Here is a 24,526-nt window from a genome sequence, read left to right on the forward strand (position 1 = left end):
GACTGATAGAGTTTTGAAAAAGCCCAAATGTCCTTAAACTTGAGGGATCCTAAAATGTGAAACTCTCCCTGTGGAACAACAGTGACAGCACTCACCAAGCAGCTGGAAATCTCGCCTGGACACTCGTGCGTTTTCTAGGAGAATGGGCACAAACATCCCCACACCACCTCCAGCTGCAAACAGATTTGCTCTCGAGAAGAAAGGACCAGACTGGTGTCACGCACAGGGCGAAGGCACAGTTGTGCGCGGGGTGGTGGGCAGGGGTGCTCTCTGAAGTGGTAACGTTCAGGGATGGGGGGACCTGGGTTTCATGCTAAGGGCAGTGGGAAGCTGTTGGACCATTTAGGCAGGCCCAGTGGACGCTTTTCATTCCTTCTGTCCCGGGACGTTGCTAGTTTATGAGGCTGAGCACAGCGCCCACAAGAGGAGCAGAAGATGCCAGGTGTGCAGTCTCCCAGCTTCCCTCGCAGCCAGGGCGTGGGCACAGGACTGGGACCCATCAGTCAGATGCACCCGTTGCCGACTGAGTCTGGGTTCAGAGCTGGGAAGAGCAGGGGCCACATAGATCCCACTCGGGTGGGCAGGTGGTGGCGGGGGCAATCAGACCTGTTTCTCAAGAAGCGGTGGCAGCCATGGTGGTCATGGCAGCACCCAAGTCCCACAGGGGTGGTGCAAACCACAGTGTCTGTGCTCGGTGGTGGGAGGGAGGGAGCCAAAGGGGTGCTTTCACCAGCCCAGCAGCGTGGCATGCTTCGGAGCCTTGTTCCTCTCTGCAAAGCCTCCAGGCCTGGCTCTCCAGCCCTCCCCGAATGCTGATGGGACACCTGCCATCCTTCAGCTAATTCCCTTTGCGCTGCCATTGGCCACAGTGAGATGTGATGACTAAAGATTCCAAGTGGTACAAGGGCCTCCCAACGACACGCCTCGAAAGGACCCCCAGCCCCCAGGCTCCTGCTGGGTGGCTGGGGGTTGGAAGGTCATGGCTAATGCCTGCAGGGCGAGTCTGGGGGAAAGCAGGCGCGCGGGGCGGGGGGGGGGGGGCTTAAGGTGCGGGGCCCTAGGAGAATGGGGTCAGGGGCTGGGTCTTCGCCTCCTGTCTCTTGGAACTGAAGTGTGAGGGGGAGCCAGTCTGATGGTGAGAGCAGGGCCTGTGGTCTGTGCTCAGAGGCAGGGCGCGCGCCGCTGCCTGAGCAGCCCATCCAGGCCCAGGTCAAGCTGGTGCCTCCTGCCAGCTGGGTGCGCCTGCTCCGCAGTGAAGACGAGCCTGTGAGGAGCGCGGGCGAGGCCCTGGGATCGGGAGTCTCGAGGCACAGCTTCAGTGAGTGTGTGTGTGTGAGTGTGGGGTGTGCACACGTGGCGTATATGTGGGTGAGTGTGTGTGGTCCATGTTAATGTGTGTGGGTGTGTGGTTTATGTGAATATGTGTGAATGTGTGTGTGACTTTGTGTGGGGGGTGTGTGAGTGTGTGTGAGTGTGTGTGCTTTTATGAACATGTGAGTGAGTGTGGGAGCAGAGTGGCTTCTCTCTCAGGCTGAATTACTTTCTCTGAGACTTCCAGTGGCTTCCCTCTTCCCCGTGAACTGGAGGAAGAGCACATCAGCTGACTCCTTCCAACTGAGGGGGCCAAGGAGACTGGTTGTGGGGGGACCCTGTCCCCAGTGTCCTGCCCTGTCTCCATTCCCCGAAGCTTCAGGTGCTGTACTCATGTCCCACATGGAGTGGCCAGAGACGTCTCCACAGACCTTGACATCCTTTCACATTTCCTTCTCCGTCTCCGGCCCGCAGTCCAAGCCCACATTTTCTAGCCCCTCCTGGTCCTGCTGGGACCCGAGGCAGCTGGCAGAGGCCCACAGAGTGGCGCGCCCTCCACCCCCTGCCACGCCCTTTCCAGCAGACAGGGCTATGTCCATGGCTCTGCAGCCAAGGGCTGCCAGCTCACTGTGTGGACGGCTCTCCCTGAAGCCCCGGGCAGACGCTGCTGGTGCCCCCTCCAGGCTCCAGTCCCATCTTGGTGCCAGCCCAGTCCCTGTGTGCAGAGGGGGAGACTGTATTTGGCAAATGGCCACTGAGATTCCCCCTATGGAGTGGCTGCTTGGGCGGGCAACTCGGTGCCGGTCCCTTGGGGGGACACTGTGGAATTGGTCTTGAGCAGCTCCCCACAGGGGCTTGGTGTGGGAGCTTAAGCCTTGCTCTGCAGACACATTCTAGTGGTCACACTGCGCTTTGGGGGACAAGTTCACCAGAGCGGGGCTCCAGGGACTCTGCTGGCAGCCAGGCCCCCCAGGGAGCCAGCGACTTCTGGGTGAGCAGGGATCTGAGCTCAGGTTGGCCTTGAGGGAGCTTGTGAGCCTGCACTCCAGTGGCCGTCTTGCAGACCCCAAAGCCTGGTCTTTTTGAACACTTTGGGCTGGAGAGGCTGCTTCAATCATCGTCGTGTAAGCTGTCAGTCTTTCCATCTGGTGCGTTCCAGACATCTGGCTCATTCCAAGCTCTTGGGGGATCCGAGAACCTTGTCATGGGGGCTGCATCAGGAACTCGTGCTGGCTGCCAGCTCTGCTACAGGGCAGTGCTGCCCTGCGGGGTCCCCAAGAGGTCAGGCCCCAGCAGTTTCCCCTCAGTGATCCTTTCGCCGAGCCCTGCCCTCTGGCGCCCATGGACACAGGTGCTCTCAGGGCTGGGGGGCTCAGGGACCCAAGGGCACACGTGTACTTCTAAAGCAGAAGGTGGATGTTTGCAGGTGCACATAGAGGGGCAGCGAGGAGGGGTGGAGGAAGCAGTGAGGCATCCCCAGCTGGGAGACAGCACTTGTCAAGTGTACCGTGTCGCTTGGGGTAAACTGCAACTAATTTTCCCAGGATTCCCTGCTCCTTATGGTCCCAGGTTCGGGTTGACCACAGGCTGCTGGTTCCTTGCTGCCCATTGCTTCACTTTGTCCTCCTGGGGTGCCTCGCAGTCCTCATTGCCTTTGCCTTTCAGCAGTTACCTCGGGCCACTTTCTCTTTAACTTCTGCCCAGGGAGCTGGGAAGGTCCGCCATCTAATGGCCTGGGTCACGGTTTAAGGAACCACTCAGCCTTGGGATTGCCCAAGACCCCCGACTTGGTCATCAAAGGGCTGGAGCCCATTCGCCACGCCCAGCCATGTTGGGATATCAGACATCTCCTTCTATGCTAGTCTTCAGCTCCCTTGTGAGGCCCCTGAGAGGCGGCCAGCTGAGGGCTGGCTCTCAGCCATGCCACATCTCCCAGGGGCCTAGTGTGACGTGTAACAGACACATTGGATATGACCTCACAAGTATGATGGCTGGCGGAGGGCAGGGCTGGGTGACAGTTCTCACCCATCTTCTTCCCCATAGAGCAGCTCTCAGCCTGGACGGGCTAGGTCTTCCCAGCCTGGGCCCCTCCCCAGTCGAGAGCCTGTGAGCTGGTGGAGCTGGGTGCTCTGTGCCCCTGCCTGAATCTTAGCTGCCTGTGAAAGATACCGACTTAAGCAAGGAAGTTCCTTCAAAGCCTTGGGCTTTCCCCCTCTCCAGTTTAACAGAAAAATGATGGGCTGGCCTGGCTTCAAAGAGAAAAATGGCTACAACACCAGACCAAAAATTAGGAAGCTCTCCAACCAAACACTGCTATGTCTGGTCAGGGATAGGGAGCAAGCTGGGCCAGCAATGCATCCTCAGAACTGGAGCAGGAATCAGACTGCCCCAAAGTCCAAGGTTACAGTCCGGAAGACCTGGTTAGATTAATGAAAATTAAGGACACAGAGCACTGGAGCAGTGGAATGTCACTGTGGAGACCCAGGGAGAAGATGTGGACATGTTGGCAAAATCAAGGGCATTCACAGCCCAATATGGGCCCTATACATAAAATGGAAACAGCAACAATTACAAAAATAATAAGAGGAGGAAAGGAACGGAAGCAAACAGGAAAAGAAAAGCACATCACAAGGGGAATTACACGAATAATACAGGAAGACTCTAGATAAAAACAAAAGAAAACAAATTTAAAAAACCCCAAAACTCCATAGATGCAAAAAAGCTTTAGAAAACATGATTGCTCAGAATAAAATTTGAAGAAGAGATGTAGGGTTCAAAGAAGAGACTATAAGAAGGTAGAAGGAAATGAAAGGAACGTAGCAGAACTCAGAAAAGAACTGGAAGAGAAAAATAGAAATATTACTGAGATGAAAGCCACACTGAGAGCAATAACGATCCAAGTAAATGTGACCAAGGAGACCACGTACATAATGGCCACCTGGGGACATAGCAGTTAGGCTTGAAGAAATCACAGAATACAAAATGGGAGAGAGTAGAAGATTGGAGAACAGACGACAATCTGGGAGATAACAAAGGAGATGCAACACATACATAATTGGTTTCCTAAAAAAGAGAACGATCAAGAGAAGAATATCTTCCTGGGAAAAGTCATGCTGGCCTTAGACTTCTCTGAATCAGTTCTCAGTGCCAGAAGCCAGTGGGAAAAGTTTTCCAAACTTCTGAGGAAAAGACAGTTTGCTCCGAGAATGTTCCATTCATCCAACTTGTCCTTCAAGTCTAAAAGCAGAAAGTTAAAATTACCACTGAAAAATAAAGGCTAGCCAACTAAAAGATGAATTGAAGCAAAGAACTTAGAAATGGAAGAACAATCCTGACCACTGAATCCATTTATATGCAGAACTAATATTCCATAACTGTGGAATTATGCATTCATGCTTATCCTACTATAGGACAGAACGTAAATCTTAGAAATCTTGACAATGTAAAAGTAATAATCTAACCAAAACCAGACGTGGAGGACTGAGGGGGCGGGAGGAAGAGTGTGGAATGATTTGTTCATCTGTTAGAGCAGAGAGTCATTGGATACTGTGTTGGAGTATATCATTAACATAATACTTCAGGGACTTCCTTGGCGGTCCAGTGGTTAAGACTCTGAGCTCCCAAAGCAGGGGGCAGAGGTTTGATCCCTGGTTGGGGAACTAGGATCCCACATGCCATGCAAGGCATGACCTAAGACATAAAATAAATAAATAAATAAAGATTAAAGTTAAAAAAAAACCCAAAACATAATATTTCAAATATTTCAAAAAGCTTAGCATTTTTCAGAATTTCACTCTTTAACTTTTGTGGGATCTTTTAGGAACTAATACTCCTTGTAAAGAAACATTTAGTACAAGTTCAGGTTTCTTGTGATTTCTTTTTCTTTGTTCCCAATCAAATTAAATGAGTATAATACAGGCATACATCACATATCTCAGGTTCGGTTCCAGACTACCTTGATAAAGTGAATATTTCAATAAAGCGAGTCCTGCTCAGTTATTTATTTGAGAAGTATTCACTGTACCCCTCCCTGCGTGCGTTTGTCAGTCGAGGGAGGATGGGGCCTGGGCTGGAGTCATCGGCAGGGATAATGGAAAGGGGTGGATGGCTGGACTGGGGGTCCACCGAGGGGCTGAGGAAACAAGGGTTCCTGATGGACTGGAGAGGGGTGTGGGCTTGTGGTTGAGGAAGAGAGACGAGTCAAGGATGATGGGGAGGTTTTCAGCCTGGGCAACTGGATGGGAGTTACTGGTCAGCAGGTGTGTCCATCAGGGGGCGGGGGATGTGCTCCTAACCTGGGCTGCTCTCGTGTTGGGAGAGGGAAGGGCACAGGTTGAGGAGGACATCACCCTGCACGCAGCCTCTGCCGGGTCCTCACTCAGTGTGCCCTGCTGGGAACTGCCTCCCCTGCCACGCTGGCATCTGTGCCCACAGGCTGGTAGCATCCATCCTCCAAGGCTTCTTTCTAGGTCAAGGTGGCTTTCATGGCTGGCCTGGGAAGCCAGCTCTGAGTAGCATGCGTGGTTCAGGTGGAGAAAGAAACAGATTCAAGTCCCAACAAACTACATCTATCGGCCCTTGGCGCAGTGTGTGTGTGTGTGTGTGTGTGTGAGTGTGAGTATGTGGGGGAGCTTCTCATAGATGGAGACAGGCACCCTCTATGGGAAACGGTTGTGTCCCAGAGCCCAGTAGGGGCTTCCCCCGGTGCAACGCCTCCCCAGCTCTGGAGCCACGTTGGGTGATGATAGGGAATGGGCAGGAGGCCAGAAGTATCGAGGAGTATTGCTCCCCTCCCCAGCAGCCTCCCAGTAAGAGATGGGAGAGGGTGCTGCCGGCCCCCTTCACTTCCAAACAACAGCTGCAGAGGCTTGTCTTGGCTTGAAACTTCCCAGGGTACAGAGGGATGCTAGCGCTACCCCCTTTTCCGTCTGCCTCTGTCTCTCTCTCCGCCCCTCTCTCTCCCTCTCTCTGTGTCACACACACAAACACGAAGCCAAGAGGCCCCAGAGGAAAGCCGAGACCTCACTGGGTACAACGTAACCCTGTGCGGCTTCCAGTCAAAGCTAAGAATGATCTAGCCCTTCCTGTCCTCAGAACTGTGCTGTTTCCTAGACAACCAGTTTTGTCTAATCATGGTCAAGGCAACGTACATTTCTGCTCAGAATCAAGGTCACAGTATAATACCAATTCACCACGGCAACAGCAGAGTACTCATGTGACACGGGAGATGGGATTTGCAAGGAAAGCCACATGAAGAGTGCTAGTTCCCTGCCTGCCGAGCTAAGCTTCTTTGTCGCAGGGCCATGGTTATCCTGCACCGTGAAATAGGCTTTACCCTGGTGGAGTCTGGAACCCATGTCCTTAAGAGGTGCAGAGGCCCTTGTAAGTTTGACATAAGTAATTTGCCAGAGCCAGCCAGGCACGTGGTGCCACTGGTAAACCAATGTGTCACAACAGGATCGTTCTACCTGACCTGGCTTCAGGGGCTTAGTTCCGTCTGCAAACCCACACAAGTCACCTTGCCCTTTGTAAACAAGCTCCGCGCTGCCCCAAGTCAAGCTCACTGTGGGACCCAGGCAGCCGCCCGCCATTGGTGGGTCTCAGACGGAATAGCTCTGATGAACTGAGGTTCTAGAACAAAACCTTGTAGCTTAAGATTTGATCCTTTTCCTAATTTTTAGTCCCAAGGCCAATTGTCAGTCACCTCCTAGCTCATGGCTCTCATCTCTGGCCCCCTGAAATCAGAGCGAGGAGGAAGTGCTCCTCTGCTTTGGTAAGCGTGGGCCTGCGACCGCCATGTAGTCTGTGAGTCTGAGCTCAGGTCCGGAGCCTTGGAGCCCTGCAGCCCCATGGGCTGAGGTCTTCATGAAGGTGAATGCCACCTCGCACTGTCTGCCCTACCCCCAGCCCCATGGAGGGGACCGGCTGTTGGCCTCGGGAGAAAAGTGTGGAAAGAGAACACAGGCAGGAAGGAGGGCAAGAGGACTGCCTGGGCATGAGCCTGGCCGCGATCAAGGAGGGCTTGGGGACCTGGGTGGCTGCGCGCGTGTGTGGTCCATGTTGGGGGAGGGGGCGGACTCCACACACTCTTACTGTTGCTGTTGATGTCAGAACTCGGGACGGCAAGTCCATGTCCCTTCTGCCCTCTATCCCAAGGCGGTGCCAGGTGTTTGAACTGGGGTAATGGGGTCCCACAGCAGTGACATTTTTTAAAAAGGCCACGAGGACAAAAGGAAACATTAGGTGTAACACCAGCTCCCGGGTGGCTTCGCATCCATCCTGGTCAGTGAGAACGCACAGGTAACCATGCTGGGTTAGTGAGTCCTCAAAAATGCATGCTTCTGACGACCCTCAAATGTCATGCGGGCCTCCCCCGGCCCTGATTCAAGTTAGGACGCATGGGCGGGGGCAGCCATTTCTCTGGTGCTGAAAGCAGGACATGTTTCTCAAGATGACATGAAACGTACAGGGTGGCAGGCCCGAAGCTGCAGCACCAGGAAAGAGGCACTGTGAGAGGGGCCTCCTCAGCGCTCCTGGGGCCCTGGGTCCTGCCTGAGGCGTTGAAGGCCAGTTTCAAGTCCCCCTCCTAGGTGAGGGCGGGTGATGGGGTCTCTGAGGGGCCCTCGGGAGCAGAGATGTAGTGAGAAGTGCCACTGCCTTCTGTTTGTGTCTCTGAGCGCCCCAACCAGAAAGAAGGTGGCACAGAGGAGCCCACAGATACATTTTGCTCCTGGCATGCTAGCATCCTTCACTGGCCGCCCGTGCCCTCTCCTTCCCAGGCAGGGTTGTGTCTCCACATTTGGGAGCCCAGACTCTGAAGCCCGCTGTGACACAGCACCGTCTCCAGGGGTCTCCTGCCTTGCCTCGGTTACTGCCTGTGACCGCATGGGCCACTTCTCTCTCACCCACTGGCCTGAGAGCCTCCCTTGGGGACCTCTCAGAGCCCAACTGACCCCTCTTCCACCCGAAGGCGCCATTTCCAGAAGCCCTGCCTTGGTGACTTCTATTTCAGAGCTCCAAGGCCTCGAGGTTGAGAACTGGCCCTCAGTCAGTGAGCACAGCTCCAAGGGCAGGGTCTGGGAGGGTGGCCAGTGGTGACAAGATCTGTCCTCGATCAGCAGCTCAGCTGATGGAAACATTGTGTTCTAACTTAGAGAGTTCCATGACTCAGGCCAGGGTCTCCCAGGAAGGGCTGGAGGCAACTTCTGTAGCCACGTGGTCAAGTGATCAAAGCCCGCCTGATGGGAAACGCTCTCAACTCCACTGCTTTGGTTACCAACTTTCCGAAACTTACATTCTGTTCGGATCTCACGGTTCAAGGAAATGCCAAAAGCACTTTGTAGCAGATGCTGTGCTGGGCACTTTTCCACAGCTCACCTCATTTCATCTTTACAACCCCTCCCTTCACTTATTCTGCCAGTGGTCGTTGAGGCCCGGCCCACGCCAGGCTAGGTCTTGGGGCACATGAAAGCCCAGAGGACGGACTCAGGGAGGTGGACATTCATGGAAGACCCCACTCTCACGTTAGAAAAGAATGGACTGGGAGAAGTGCTCCAAAGTGAACAGATAGGATAGAGATGAACAGGGGTGGGACTCAGGGAAGACGATCTGAGCAGGTGACCTTGAATCTGAAACCTGAAAGACAAGCAGTAGGGGGCAGGAGGGTGTTCCATGGAAGTGAGACACTCGTGCCAAGGCCTCGTGTGGCACACGTGACCCAAAATGTGGAACACGATGGGAAACTGAGGCTTCCTTTGCCAGAACCATTATGTTATGACCCCACTTCTTTCCTGGCGGGATGACTATTTCCCTTTCATGACCACGAGCTCCGTGAGGGCAGGGAACGTGTGGTTCCCCCAGACACCCCAGCTCCTAGCCCTTTGCCTGCGCACAGCAGGTGTCGTTCTAGGACACCGAAGTTTGTGGAGCACCCGCTCTGGCCCGCCTGGGCCAGGAGTTCTGGGCACAGACATGGAACTCAGAGTTTGGTGGGGGAGTGGGAAGCTCCCTGTGGGCCACACCCCCCCTTCCTAGAGGCCCGAGAGTGAGCCACCAGGGACCCCCGAGATCCATTTGGAAACCTTGGCTACAGCTGAGCCCACCAGCCTCACCACCCACTCTTGCTGGTAGGTGCTACGATGCCAGCTCCCTGGGCCTCCCCCTCCACCCCCCGCTCCCTGCATTGCCCTCCACCGTCTCCTTTGTGCTCCTCCCCAGACCTTCCACTGTGCCCTCCTCCAGCCCGCACCCTCCTCTCCTGCACCTCCTGCTTCAGCTGACGTGTGTCTCCAGGGGCCACCACCTCACACTCCTCTTGTCTCCCCACCTACAGAGTCACTTCCTGTACCTGCGTTCCTCTGCCTGGGTATACATTCTGGCCCTTCTAGTCAGATGCGTCTCGAGTGTCCCTGTTGCTTGTGCCCCCCTTGGTTCCCTGCTCTTGTGGGCACACCCTGGGCCTGCCCCTTCCCTGACAGCCAAGCGCCTCCTCATTCTGTCCTCCCCCCACTCCTGCTCCTCCACCCTCCTGTGACCTTGACGGGAGAGAGCACCAGCCCAGCCCCTTCCGGGCTCCCCTTCTTCACTGCCTGGAATTTCAGGGCTGCCCCCTGACCACCTCCTCGGCACCCCTGCCTCCCACGTTGCTGCTCATTCATCCCATTTCTTGAGCACCAACTGTGTGCCTGGCACTCTGCTAGGCACTGAGACAGAGCCGGGAACCCAAATCAGACAGTTCCCTGCCCTCACGGATGTCACGGTCCAGACACAGGAAAGTCACCTCACAGTTAAACAACTGATTACAAATGGTGATAAAGTGCTGTGTAGGAAAATGCCAGGCATCCTGAGAGCCCAAAAGGGTCCAAGTGTAGTCTAGGAGGAAAGGGGGCAGAAAAGGGGCCTCGAGGAAGTGACTTTTATGCTATGATCTACAGGAAGAGGAGGAGCAGAGTCCCTTCTCTTGGGTGTTAGCCTGCTGCAGCCATGTGTTCAGCCAGGGACCAAATCATGATTGGCAAGTGTATTAGTTAGCTATGGCTGCGTAACAAATTATCACAAACTCAGTGGGCTTCACCAACACCCACTTATTAGCTCATAGCCCTATTGGTCAGAAGTTCCAGGAATGATGTGGCTCAGTCCTCTCTCAGGGCCTCACAGGTTTCACTCAAGGTGTCACCAGGCTGCCTTCTAGTCTGGAGTCTCATCAAGGTCATTGGCCACGTTCAGCTCCTTGTGGCTATAGGAACAAGATCCCCATTTCCTCGCTGGCTGTCAGCTGGGAGCTGCTCTCAGCTCACTGAGACTGCCTGCATTCATGCTACATGGCCCCCTCCATCTTCAAAGACAGTAGGAGAATTTCCTTCTCATTGAATCCCTTTCATGCTTTGAATCTCTGACTTCCTGGTCTCTGGCTACTAGACCCAGATTTAAAGGGCTCCTGGGATTAGGTCAGGTCCACTGGGGATAATTTCTCTTTCTTAAAGTCACCTGCGTCCTAGAACATAACCCAGTCATGGGCGTGGTGGCCCATCAGATTTGCAGGCTGGGGCATCACACAGGGGCTGGGACTTGGGGTATGTCAGAGAAAAATCAAAGCTGAACCCTAGTTAAAGTGGCAAGAACAAATGTTAATCAGTAATATACTATTGCACTGGGGAAAAGAGCCCAGTGTGAACTCAACACCGCTCCAATCCGTACAGAGGGGACTGGGAGTTTTAAGTGGGGGTGGTCCACGTGAAACCTGCACGGCTTCGCTAACTGTTGCTTCTCAAAGTTAGGCTCCTGCCATCCCACAGAGGCTGGGAGATAAGGGCCCATCTTCAGGCGTGGGCTAGAACAAACTGCAAGTTCTTTTGGCAGCCTTGAGTTTTCTCAGGCCGGCACTCTAAGGAGGCCAGGGTCATTCTAGGGAGGCTGACTGGAGCTGTTAGAAACTGTGTTAGTGTTTTGTTCAAGTCTTTATCGGCCAAGATTGAGGCCTTGTGGAGAAGAGGGCTCAGAGGAGGAATTCTGCCAACCACAGTGAGCCCCTCATGCGGGTCTCATCCCACGTGCCAGTGGGTGCTTCGGCATGGCCACGAGTGCATCCAGGCTTTGTGGGGCCTAAAGCTTATGCAATTTGGAGGCCCCTCTTTAAGAAAAAGAACATAAAATTACAAATACGATATTGCTAGTGCCCCTCCCAGGACCTGAGAAGGAGCCTATGCTAAGGAGCTTATACAATCGGGGGAGTCAGAAGTCTGAAATCAGTATCATTGGGTCAAAATCGAAGTGTCAGCAAGCCTGTGCTCCCTCTGGAGGCTCTAGGGGAAAATCCATTTCCTGGCCTTTTCCAGCTTCTAGAGGCACCTGCAATCTTTGGCTTGAGACCCCTTCGTCCATCTTTGAAGCCAGCGGTGCAGCATCTTCTAACTCTCTCTCTGCTGCCATCACATTGCCTTCTCACTTCTGTGGTTCAGATCACCCTCTTATAAGGATTCACATGATCGCAGTTAGGGCATTCCCAGATCTTCCAGAGTTGTCTACCGGTCTCAAGGTCCTGAACTCGAGCACAACTGCAAGGTACCTTTTGCCATATAAAGTCCATTCACAGGTTCCAGGGATTAGAATGTAGACATCTTTTGGGGGCCACCACAAGTCCACTGGCCTTGGCTACAGGGGCTCGCAGCAGTACAGGAGGTGCAGAAGCCTTGGGAGCACAGCCAGGGGAGAGTCTGCCCCCTCTGGAAAATTCTGCTTTCTGCTGGGATTTGCAGCACAATCCGAATGGAATGTAAGAACTGGGAAGCTGGCCTAGAAGATTCAATCCCTGCAACGGCTGAGTCCCTCGTACCTAGAATTCCGTTATGCTTACTCAGGAACTGGGAAGGACTGTAAAGGTCCTGGCCCAGCTGGGGTCCAACGAGCTCAGAATCACAGCCTGTGGAGGGAAGGGCCACTGCAGTCACCTAAAAGGGACAGCTGATGGATTGATCGGTCCATTGGGAACCACCTGATGGTTCAAACAGGCGGGGGCGGGGGGAACTCCCATACTGCCTGGTTTCCTGCTGTGGTCGCATTTCCCGCTTCCTTTGGGTTATTGAGCATGAAGCAAAGTCTACTGTGTGTGAATCCGAGGCCCCTCTTTGGTCTTGAAAGGGCTCTGTCCCTCCTGTCAGCCTCACATTCTCTCGGTCTAGCAGGCTCCAGGCTGAGCTCACAGGTGCCCTCTGTCCTCTGGACCATGGGGACTGCCCCCTGTGGTTCTCCCGGCCTCCAGGTCGGTCTTCTCCAAACTCTACTCCACCCAGCAGTAGAGGGGTCCTTGGCAAATGCCACTCACATCTTGCCCTCACCTGCTTAAAGCCGCTCAGTGGCCCCTTGCTGCCCCCAGTCGAGAGGCCAAGTCCGGCAGGAGAACTGGCCCCAGCTCCTCAACATCCCCCCACCCTTCTGCACACAAAAGTCACCAGAGTGAACACCGCCTCTCGGATGGACACACCCCACCCTGCTGAACTCGCCATTCTCTCACGCTTCTCCTTTGTTCAAAGCCTTCCTTTTCCTCAGGATCAAGCCCGATTCAACTCCCATCCCTACTGGACTCTGGAGGGAGCTCCATTGCATTCTGCCCCAGGCACTACTGCTTGGTGCACTCACAGGGGTATGGCTTTCATGGGGCTGCCATAACAAAGGGCCATGAACTGGGGGGCTTAAAGCAATGGAAATGCATCCTCTCCCGGTTCTGGAGGCAGAAGTCTGAGGTCAGGTGTGGGCAGGGTTGGTTCCCCCTGGAGGCTCTGAGGGAGAATCTGTCCCAGGCCTCTCTTCCAGCTTCTGGTGGTGGCCAGTAATCCTTGGTGTTCCTTGGCTTGTGGCCACATCACTTCAATCTCTGCCCCCATCTTCACGTGGCTTCTCCTCTGTGTCTGTGTCTTGTCTTCTGTCTCTTATATGGACCCTAGTCATTGGATTTAGGGTCCACCCTCATCCAGAATGATCACATATTGAGATCCTTCACTTAATCACACCTTTTCCCCAAATAAGCTCACATTCACAGGTTCCACGTGGATATGTCTTTTGGGAGGCCACCATTCGACTCTCTACAACAGGTGTGTGTTTTCTATTGCTGCATAACAAGTGACCAAAAATTTAGCAGCTTTAAGCAGCACACATTTTAATCTCCCAGTCCCTGGGTTAGGTATTTGGGCTTGGCTGGTCCTCTGTACAAGATCCTGCCAGGCTGTAATCAAGGTGTTGGCTGGCTGCATTCTCATCTGGAGGTGCAAGGGTCAATGCGCCTGGAAGCAGCCCTCAAGCAATGACAGATGAGACTTGCAGGATAAATACCTCAGCTCCCTTGCATCTCAGGCGTGAGATTCACTTGTCCACAGTGGTGACTTGCTTGATAACATACCCAGTGCTGACATCCTTCCTTCCCTGCCTCACTTTCCCATTCTCCCACTGGCCTTCATGGGGTCACTTTTAAAATAAACTACTTTCACTTAAATCCTCATTTCAGGGTCTGCTCTGGGAAATGCAATCTAAGACATGAGCCCTTTGTCTGGGAGAAGAGAGTTCCAGGTAGAGGAAACAGTGCAAAGGCCCTGTGGCAAGAACAGAAAGGAGGTCAGTGAGGCCAGAATGGAGTGAACATGGGGGAGAATGGTAGGAAATAGTGCCGAAAGTAAAATTGGGAGGGTGTGGTGTCACAGAAGCCAAGAGAATAGTGTTTCCAGGAGGAAAAAGTTGCCACTTGTGTTGAATTCTGCTGAGAGGCTGAGTGAAATGAGGACATAAATGTGTCCATTGGATTTAATAACTTGGAGGCCATTGATGACCAGGACAAGAGTTGGGGATGGAAGCCAGATGAGAATAGTTTAGACAGGGAATACTGAACACCAAGCCAGCATCATGTGTGATGTACGGCCGAAATAAGCATCACCTGCATGGGAGGTGGGTACTCTCCTGAGTCAAGAGACTAGCAAAGCAACTGCCAGACCAGCCAGGCATCAGCCATGCTCAGAACTCCTGTGGGAGAGTATTCCTTCTGAGGATGAACTCACAGACTAAAACCATAAAACACACCAAGAAGCCCAAAGCCCTGCCAGAGAGCCCTCCATCATTTCAGAGAGATAAAGGAAGGACCAGCACCCATAGGACAAGATCAGGATGTCATAAAACAAAGGCAGGAAGATACAGATGAAAAACCAAGGTAAGAGCTTAGAAATTTAAAATGGTCAATGGAAGAAAATCTCACTAGGTGAGTCAAGTAGCAGAGCGGACAGAGCTGAAGAGAACTCTTGATTTGGGAGTTTATGAGTTTGCTAGGGCTGCTGTAACAAAGAACCACAAACTGGGTAGTTTTAAGCAACAGAAACATATTGTCTCCCAGTTGTGGAGGCTGGAAATCCAAGATCAAGGTGTGGGCAGGGTTGGCTCCTTCTGAGGGCAGGATCTGTTCCAGGCCTCTCTCCTTGGCTTGCTGATGGCTGTCTTCTCCCTGTGTATTCACGTCATCTTTCCCCTATGTGTATGTCTGTGTTCAAATTTCCCCCTTTTATAAGTGTACCAGTCATTACATTAGGGCCCACCCTAATGACCTTATTTTAATTTGATTACCTCTGTAAAGACCCTGTCTCCAAATAAGGTTACCTTCTGAGGTATTGAGGATTAGGACTTCAACATAGGAATTTTGGGGAGTGGGGGGGAAACACTTCAGTCCATAACAGAGAGATAGAACAAGAAACTTCTTGACCCTAAAGCATAGCACAGGGAGACAAAGAGACATGAATGATGATCAGTCAAGACCCTCCAAGACGGAATAGGATATCCAATTAGAAAGAACAGTATGAGAGATCAAATATTCTAGGAGCTAATGGTTGAAAATTTTCCAGATTTGAATCAAGATACAAGTTCTCAAGTTTTAAGAGCTCACCAAGAGCCAAACAAGGTTTAAAAAAAAAAAGACAAAACACATCCTCAACCACATTGTGGTGAAAGTGTAGAACATCAAAGACAAAGATAAAATCTTCAAATTCATTCAAGAGAAAAGACAGATTGATAGTAAGTATGCATCATACAACAATAAAGGAATTCCAAGTCCTGATGGAAGAAAGCTGTCTACCTAGCATTCTACATCCCCGTGTAGTTCTCACTCAAAAGGAAAGGCCAGATGTACCAAGCTTAAGGGATTGTTCTACCCACAGACAAATCTAAAAGAACTACTGTGGCAGCTACTGTTAGTTGCTTACTCAGCAACCTTCAGCTGGAAAGAGTCAGACATGCATATTGGCTCTTCAACTGTCTCCCTTCCTTATGCCAGGAATTTTCACACCATTCAGGAGGTTCAGAGGCCATCTTCCTAACATGAAGGCGTGAGCCACATGCTCAGGAATGACACGAAAAGGAGACAAAAGGAACCTGGGTCCTTGAAAAGTCCTTGAGCGGCAGGGCTAATCTTGGACTGCTGACTTGAGACTCCTTATTACAAGCATCCAAACATAGTCTTTACTTATACAACAACTAAAGGGTGTACTCTTGTAAGAATAAAACTTATCCTGTAAAGAGTTGTATGGAGAAGCAATAGTGAGCAAATAAATTGGCAAAAGATGTTGAAAAATGTAAATTAGTATTGGGGAGGGGTGGTGAAAATTTACACAACACTAAGGATGAAGTAGGGGCAGGGAGGGATATTAAAATGCATGAAAGTTCTCATCTTGATTGGAAAGAGGCTAGAGATGGTGACTGACCTTAATCTTTCTTAAAAAAAGATATAAATTAAGGCATGTATATTAAAATTAAGGATAATTACTAAAAGAATAGACACAAAATGTATGAATTCCACACTAGTAAAGGAAAATAAAGGGGAAAAGTTAAGTAAACAATCCAGTAGACCACAAGAAAGGAAAAACAAAAACAGCATATGAAATAAGATGTAAACCCCAAATATTTCAAGAATCACAATAAGGGTAAGTAGGTTAAATAATTGATTAAAATAGAGTCTCAGATTGGATAGATAAAACAGAGATACATCTAACAAAGTGATTAAGAAAGACTGAGAATAAAGGAAAAGAAAAGACGAACCAACTCAATACTAACCAAAGGAAAAGAACTATTATAATGTTAATTATCTTACAAAATAGAATTAAAGGCAAATAAGAGGTAGAAGAAGCATTTATATTGATAAACAAAACAATCTACTTTGGACATTAAAAAAATGAATTAACCTATGTGTAACTATTAATCGCAGATACTTACAATTCTAAGTACCTTATACTATTAAATCACTTAGTGCTCACAAAAATCCTGTGAGGAAGGTACTATTGTGATCCCCATTTTACAGATGAAGAAACCGAGGCACAAACAAATTAAGTCACTCATAGAGAGGATCCAGGATTTGGCATTCTTAGTCCAATACAGATTTTATGATTTTTAACTGCTATGTTAGCCTTCCTTTTCTAACAATGTAGTCTATCAATCTATCTATCTATCTATCTACCTACCTATCATCTATCTATCTATCTCTGAAACTTATAAAGTCAGTCATTGGAGGAAATGGCCAAATCTACAAAAGATAAGAACAATCTAACATAAAAATAAGTATATATTAGACACATGTGAATGTGCACACATAAATTCACACAAAAACTTGTGCCCAACAGAGAAGTCTTTTCAGGCACACAGAGAATATTTGTAAAACTCAACCACACATTAGGCCACAGTCTCCTCGAAAATGTTCTCTGACTACAGTGCAACAAAAATAGAAATCACTAAAAAAAAACCCTCTCCCATAGATTTACAAATATTTAAAACACACTTGCAAATAATCCATTAAAGAGGTAATAGAAAATTCTGAACATCTTGAAATGAAAATTTTGATATATATCAAAATCTGTGGCATTCAGCTATGGTAGTTTGTGGAGGAAAATGCATAGCTTTATAGGCATTTATTTAAAAAGAAGAGATCATGAAACTGAATTAGCAACTGTTCAGCTTAAGAAGCTAGAAAAAGAGCAACAGAACAAAGCCAAAGAAAGATGAGTGAAATAAATAATAAAGATAAATGTGAAAACTAATGAAACCACAAACAAATAATGAAATAACAAACAAAGCAGAAACGATGACCACCACCAAAAGCTGATTTTTTGGGAAGACTAATAAAATGTGCAAACTTCAGACAAGAGTGATCAAGAAAAAAAAAATGGCAAACAATAATCTGCATAACAGATTAAAGGAGAAAAATCATATTACCATCTCAATAGACCCAGAAAAGGGATTAGACATGCATAAATCAACACCTGTACCTGATGAAAGTTCTTCTCTAACTAAGAATATAAGACAACTTTCTTAACCTAATAAAGGGTAGCTATCACAAAACCTACAGCAGCCACCATACTTAATGGAGAATAAATTCCCTCTGCTTGTTACTACCACCACTGTTCACCTTTGCATCTGAAGTACTAACCAATGCAATAAGAAAAAGAAATGAGCAGGATGGAGATTAGAAAAAAGGAGACTAAATTACCAGTATTTGAGGACTGTTGGATTATGTATTCTATATTACAAAAAAAAAGAGGATAAGTGAACAACTTACTAAAATTAATAAAAAGTGTAGCAAGGTAGCCAGATAGAAGGTCAGCATATAGAAAACATTAGTATTCCTATATACTATCCTTCACCAAATAGAAGATGAGATAGAGACAAATGAGATACAACTCACAAAGCTATAACAATGAGAAGGTATCTAGGAGTAAACCTAACAAAAAATGTGCAACACCCTTATGGAGATAATTATCAAACTTAAGTGAAGGGTAGAAAAGACTACCTAAGTGAATGGAGAGATATACCACACTCATGAAGGAGAAGGTGTTGCATTGCTAACATGACAATTCTTCTACAAATTAATCTCTGAATCAAATATAAATCCAATAGGTTTGTAAAAACCTGACAAACAGATCCTAAAGTTAACATGGATGAATAAAGACTTTGCAGAATATTTTTAAAAAGAAGAACAAAGAAGAGTACTTGCTTTATCAGATATCAAGACATTTTCAGCTCTGGTAATTAAAGAAGCCTGGTATTGGCTCAGGAATAGACAGATGAATGGAACAGAAAAAGGATGAGACCTTTACATATCTAGTATATGACATCTGGTATATGACATCACGAACCAGTGGGAAAGAAGAGTGTCTTCAATAAATGGTGATTGGAAAATTCAGCGCTCCACATGGACAAAAAGAAAATAGATTCCTACCTTACATTATTCTCAAAAATCACCTCCAGTGGAGTTAAAGATATAAATGTGAAAAACAAAATTCAAATACCATTAAAATAAAATATGAGACAAATGATTTGTAGTAGGAAATTTTCTGAAACTTTCTTAAGTAAGACACAAAAGCACAAAGGCAAATACACATTTTACCACATCGAAATTAAAAACTGTGTTGATAAAAGTCACCATTAACAGGGTTTATAACCAAATGATGGACTGGAATAAGATATTTCCAATGTATAAAACAGACCAGGAATTAATTTCAAGACCTCATAAAAAATTCTTACAGATCAGGAAGAAAATGACAAATCATCCAACAGAAAAATGGGCAAAGATAAAAGCAGAAGATTCACTGAAGAAGAAATAAAAATGGCCAACACATCTATGAAAGATATTAGATATGATTAGATGTCATCGGGATATAAATTAAGATATCAACAAGGTACCATTTTTATTCATCAAGTTGACCAAAGAAATTTCAAATGCTGGCAAGGGCGTAGGGAAAATTATATTCTCTTACGTTTCTGATGGGGGTGTAAATTGATAGATCCATTCTGGAGAACAATTTGAGAATAACAAGTGAAAGGAGAATGAACACTGTATGACTCAGCAATTTACTCCTGGTGCTATACCCTTGAGAAAATCTTGTCTATGTATACATGAAGACATATACATGGATTTTCGTTGAGGCATTTTTAAAAATAATAGGGCAAAATTGGAAACAATCCTAACATCCATCAGGAAGAGAATAGACATGTTAATAAGACATGTAAATAAGTTTTAAATATAGGATCAAATGCTGCACAGTGATTCATTCATTCTGTTATATTCCAGTTAGTGACCAAAATGAAGTCACTGCCCTCATGGAGCTTACACTCTTGAGGGAGGAGGCAGAAAATAACCATAAAAGTATAGACTATCAGATGATGGTATGTGATATGTAAGATAAAGCAGGCAAAGGAGATAGCACATATGAGGGAGGGAGCAGCAACAAGCAGTAATTATATATACATGTATATAATTTATCCTTCAATGCAGCAATCCCACTTCTAGTAATCTACTCTCAAGATATACCTTTAGCAATATGAAAATACATATGTACAATGTTACTTATTGCAGCTTTACTAGTAATTGAAAAATATTGGAATATTGGAAACTACCTAAATGTCTAAACATAGGAGAGTGATTGAAGAGACTAGGATATATACACACAATAGAGTGTTATGCAGTTGTAAAAAAAGAACAAGGAAGAGCTCTGTGCACTGATGTAAAGTGATTTACAGGAGTTATTGTTAAGTGGAAAAAGCAAAGTGCAAAGAGAATATGTAGTATGGTGCCTTTTGTACAATAAGGAAGTGAAAATAAGGAAATATACACACACCTGCTAATCATTATAAAAACAAAGACAGGAAGGATAACCCAGAAAACAAAGAAGTTGGTTATCTGAAAGAGGTGGGGGAAATGGAGCAGAAGGGGTATGGGAGGGAGCTTTACTTCCCTGAGTATGCCTTTTTGATTAGTTTTGACTTTTATGATCATGGTAATGTTCTTCATATTCAGGAAATAAAATCAATAAGGATAGGAAGGGGGGAAAAACCCTAAAACAGAAAACAAACGAACCTGATTGGATGTCAACTGAATATTATAACCACATTGAGGAGGAAATAAAACACTAACTCATAAACACTATTTTAAAAAATTATTTTTAAGCTTATTTGACTATTTACCCTCAGTATTGGGCAAGGTTGCTGGGCCAAGGGGGACTGCCAAGAGGCCCAAGCTCTTAGTAGGTTTGTTTATGGTAGTGGAAGTGTGAAGCAAGTTTGCTATATTACAGGCTGGGGCAAATGTGTGACTGAATGTGTCATTGTTGGGAGCAAGGGTTCTCACTGGAATAAGAGAGGTACAGATAAGGAACAGAGGAAGACAAATAAGAAGCCCAGGGGGATGAATGTGGAATGAAGGTATAGATGTATATGCATGCATATGTGCACATGTATGTGTATGCGTGTATGTAAATATGTATGTGTGTGTAGTAATAAGTACATGAATATGTTTCTTAGCTCCTTCCAGTGAAAAAAGCCCAGTAGCAACTAATACACTCAACACCGAGATCTTGGTCCCTAATATCGTTCTTTACTAAAAGAAACCAGGGCTCCTCAGAGAAATGGCCAATCTCAGAACTGGGGCAGAAAGTAAGGCAGTGCTCAAATAAGTAAGGAGAGTAATGAATTATAAGACATTGAAAGATGGAAACCTGTGAGTCCACACCCATAATAAAGAGATAAATAGATGGATAAACAAATGGACAGGACTCTTGTTTTTAGTAGCAAAGATAGAAAGAGAGGATGAGAATGATAAAGTAAATGGGGCAAAATGTTAAGAATAGGTGAATCTGGTTAAAGTGTATATGGGTTGTTTTTATTCTATTCTGGATACTTTTCTGTCAGTTTGAATTGATTTCCAAATAAAAATGGAAAATATTTAATTTATAACAGCATCAAGATTATAAAATATTTTGATGTAGCAAAGGTGATGGGTTGTCACTTGCATAAATTTTAAGTATGTACCTTTAAAAGATGGATTCTATTAACATAACTATAATATCATTATCACACTAAAAATTAACGACAATTCTGTCTATTGTCAAATATCCAGTCTGTGTTCAGATTCTCCTTTTTCACATTTTTTCTTTATACGTAGTTTTTTTGTTTGAATTAGGAACAAATTGAGATCAAGTGGAATGATATGTTTTCAAGTGTCTTTTTTTTTATATAGTTTTCAGATTTTCTGTGTGTTCAGTTTTTTTTTTAATAAATTTATTTATTTATTTTTGGCTGCGTTGGGCTTCATCGTTACACGTGGGCTTTCTCTAGTTGCAGTGAGCAGGGACTACTCTTTGTTGCAGTGCGCGGGCTTCTCATTGCGGTGGCTTCTCTTGTTGCAGAGAATGGGCTCTAGGCACGTGGGCTTCAGTAGTTGTGGCACACAGCCTCCGTAGTTGTGGCTCGTGGGCTCTAGAGCGCAGGCTCAGTCGTTGTGGCACACAGGCCCAGTTGCTCCGTGGCATGTGGGATCCTCCCAGACCAGGGCTTGAACCCGTGTCCCCTGCATTGGCAGGCGGATTCTTAACCACTGAGCCACCAGGGAAGCCCTATTTTCAAGTGTCTTTTAATCTGCAGGTTCTTCCTCTAGCTCTTTTGGGTTTTTTTGCAATTGATTTGTTGAGAAAACTGTGTTGTTTGTACTGTAGAGTTCCCACAGTCTGTACGTTGATGATTGCATCCCTGTGGGGGTAGTTTAACAAGTTCCTCTGAGCTTATTATTTCCTGTAAATTGTTAGTTGGATCTAGAGGGCTGACCAGATTTGGGTTCAAGTTTTTCTTTTTTTTAGCAAGAATAATTCATATGTGGAGCTGGGAGACTTTAACACACTTCTCTCAGTAATTGGCAGCTTTATCTAGTGAACGTGTACAGAACACTGCACCCAACTACAGACTGCACATTGTTTTGCACACACAAGGGAACTTTACAAAAACTGACCACATACTGGAACTAAAGCAAGTCTTAACATGTTTCAGAGGATCAAAATTATTCATAGCATGATCTCTGACCACAGTGTAATTAAGCTAGAAACCCATGAGAAAGGAAAAAAAGAGCAAAACAGCAGCCCCTGACATTTGTAAGCTGGCCTGGCTCTCATAGCCAGGCCATGCTGTTCTTTTACTGGATGTAAACCTTCTCATGGAATACCAAGCTTAGACAAGGTTACTCTGAGACCATGATAAAGTGAGATGAAGCAAGGCCATTTCATGATTTTTTTCTAAGCACAGATAAAACCAAGGTCAATGTGCAACCTGCAGATACCAAACATTTCCCTCTTACTTGACTTTCCCAATCACAGCTTTAGACTCACTGTAGTTGATCTCCCTATAGAGAAGATTTACTGATATCTTCAGTCACAGAATTGCCCTTGCTTTCTGATTGCATCTAAAGCAATCCCTCAGTTCCTTGGACTCTCCCCCAAATCACCCAACTAAAGCCCAAATATTACAATAGGTTCTTTCTAGTACATTCATTCTGAGACACCCCACAGCTCCCCATGACGTGCATCTCACTCACTGCAGAGAGTAATAGGCCCAACTTGTGCACCTACAGTTGTGTTTCTGGGCATATTGACACTCATAACAAAAAGATTACTAGGAAAATCTCCACATGTTTAGAAATGAAGAAATACACATTTAAATAACCCAGGGTTCAAAGACAACAACATGATGGAAATTCGGTAATGTTTCATTGAATGATTAAAAAATACTACTCATCTAAATCTGTCAGTGGCCTGACAGGAAACAGATGGTGCATGCAAACTAAGTAATTTGAGGAGAGTTAAATAATGGGATTGGAGTGGTTTTGTAATTTGTCATCTTGAGTACCCCGAACTACATTTCCCAGAATTCCCTTTCCTATAGGTTTCAGTTAGGGTGGGCCACATAAGAGATTCTGATGGGAGATTTGGAGAAGAGAAGGGAAACACACATCACTGACAACATTCTCATAACTAGAAGATAGAAGGAACAAAATAACAAGAAAAAGACAAATAACAGTATAAAAATGGGTCAAAGTTTTGAACATTTTATTTCACATTATAAGAAAACTGAATGAATCACAAGCATATGAAAGGTACTCAACTTCATTTGTCATTACAGAACTGTGAGTTATCATTACACACCCACCAGATTGGTGGGAACCAAAAAGTCTGACGATTCTAAGAGTTGGCAAACCTGTGGAGCAATGGAAAATTAATTTCATACACTGCTGACGGGAATGTGTGTTGGAAAACAGGCTGGCATTTTGTAAGAAGATTGAAGGCATACTTCTATGAGCCAACATTTCATTGCCAAGTATACAAACTCTGGGGAAACTTAATGTACTTTGGCACCAGGAAACAAGTGTAAGTGGTTGTAATGGGTTCAACAGTAGCCCCCAAGAGATATGTGCACATCCTAACTCCCAGACCCTGTGAATGTGACCTTATTTGGAAAAAGGGTCTTTGCAGGTGTGATGAAGTTAAGGATCTTGAGATAGGATCATGCTGGGTTAGCTGGGTGGGCCCTAAATGCAATGACAAGTGTCCTTGTAAGAGCAAGGCAGAGGGAGATTTGGATAGACAGAAGAGGAGAAGGTCATGTGATCAGGGGCAGAGATTGAGTGATTCTCCCCTAGAACCTTCAAAGGGACCATGGCCCTGCTGACACCTTGATCTTGGACCTCTGGCTTCCAGAACGGTGACACAGTAAATTTCTGTTGTAGTAAACCACCAAGTTTGTGGTACTATGTTAAGACAGTCACAGGAAACTGAGACAATGGTTCATCATAGCATTTGGGTGCTGAAAACAAATCCAATATCCAGCGAGGATAGAATGGATATATAAGCTATGGTAAAGTTATACAGAGGAGGGACTTCCCTGGTGGCGCAGTGGTTAAGAATCCGCCTGCCAGTGCAGGGCACATGGGTTCGATCCCTGGTCTGGGAAGATCTCACATGCCGTGGAGCAACTAAGCCCGTGTGCCACAACTACTTAGCTTGCACTCTAGAACCTGTGAGCCACAACTACTGAGCCCGTGTGCCACAACTACTGAAGCCCGTGTGCCTAGAGCCCATGCTCTGCAACAAGAGAAGCCATTGCAATGAGAAGCCCGTGCAGCACAACGAAGAGTAGCCCCGCTCACCACAACTAGAGAAAGCCCACGTGCAGCAACAAAGACCCAACGCAGCCAAAAGTAAATAAATAAATAAATAAAAAGTTATACACAGGAATACCCTACCAAAATATGAGAATAAACTCTATATATACTACAGCACGGGCGAATTTTAAAGACAGTGCTGAGTGAAATAAGCAAGACACAGAAGAATACATAAATTACAATTCTATTTATATAAAGTTTTAAAAGAGGAAAACTTAAAGC

The sequence above is a fragment of the Balaenoptera musculus genome, chromosome X (assembly GCF_009873245.2).
Source record: "Balaenoptera musculus isolate JJ_BM4_2016_0621 chromosome X, mBalMus1.pri.v3, whole genome shotgun sequence".
Taxonomy (NCBI): domain Eukaryota; kingdom Metazoa; phylum Chordata; class Mammalia; order Artiodactyla; family Balaenopteridae; genus Balaenoptera; species Balaenoptera musculus.